We start from the raw sequence: 1,102 nt of genomic DNA, 5'->3' as shown, positions 1-1,102 counted from the left end.
GTTTTCCATACTATTGCCCTCATCACTACCCAAACTAGTTATTGAGTTCTAGTATGAATTAAATATTATTTTAGGTGATTAGGAGACATTAATGAATAAAAAAAGCGTATCTTGGGGCATATGGGTTGCTGTAATAAAGTAACACAAGCAGGACGGATTATTAACAACAGGTTTATTTCTCAGTTTGGAAGCTAGTGAATCTTAGTGAATCAAAGATCAGAGTACCAGCATAAATCAATGAGAACCTTCTTTGTAAATTACTGATGTCTTGCTGTGTTCTCACATTGTGGCAAAGCCAACGGAACTCTCTCTGGCCTCCTTTATAAGGGCACTCATCTCGTTCACTTTGGCTCTCTCCTCATGACCTCTTTATCTCTCAAAGACCCCATCTGGTAACATCCTGGCAATTGGATATTCGGATGTCAAAATAGTCTAACTGCCTCTCTGCGTCCTGAGCTGGGTGGCGGCGCGATGGTCAAACGCACCAAGAAGGTGGGAAAAGTGGGTAAATATGGGACGTGTTACAGACCTCCCTCCGGAAGATGGTGAAGAAAATCGAGATCAGCCAGCACGCCAAGTACACATGCTCCTTCTGCGGCAAGACCAAGATGAAAAGACGGGCCGTGGGCATTTGGCACTGTGGTTCCTGCATGAAAACCGTCGCAAGGGGCGCCTGGACCTACAATACTTCTGCTGTCACAGTCAAATCTGCCATCAAAAGACTGAAGGAATCGAAAGTCCACTAGATCTGCCATCTGAAGCATTGCTAGCCTATAATAAATGGGTTAATTAAAAAAAAAGTCTAACTGTGGTATCAACTCTGATTTCTGCTATCCACAATCTATCAGAATATAAGCAAGCATCACACAATAAATTGAATCTGTAAGTGTATAATAACATTTGGTGTTATAAGTCAAGCGTTGTCATGGAAATCAGTGAGAAATAGAATGACGTGCTATATATCTTTCATATATCTTTCGGGAGGGTCCAGGGTTGGTACTGCAGTATTACCCTGCAGTACTACAGTACTAAGGCTTTCTTTCTTTCTTTCTTTCTTTCTTTCTTTCTTTCTTTCTTTCTTTCTTTCTTTCTTTCTTTCTTT

At 41.0% G+C, this 1,102-nt stretch overlaps 1 pseudogene; it reads left to right on the top strand.

Moving 5' to 3' along the window:
• The first annotated feature begins 471 nt into the window (after window positions 1-471).
• On the top strand, window positions 472-772 carry LOC130028395 (60S ribosomal protein L37a-like; annotated as a pseudogene).
• The last annotated feature ends 330 nt before the right edge of the window (window positions 773-1,102 follow it).

Source organism: Sorex fumeus, unplaced genomic scaffold (genome assembly GCF_029834395.1).
Source record: "Sorex fumeus unplaced genomic scaffold, SorFum_2.1 ptg000039l, whole genome shotgun sequence".
NCBI classification, from domain to species: domain Eukaryota; kingdom Metazoa; phylum Chordata; class Mammalia; order Eulipotyphla; family Soricidae; genus Sorex; species Sorex fumeus.
Note: the sequence above shows the minus strand (reverse complement) of the source record. Positions and strands in the feature narration are given on the sequence as shown.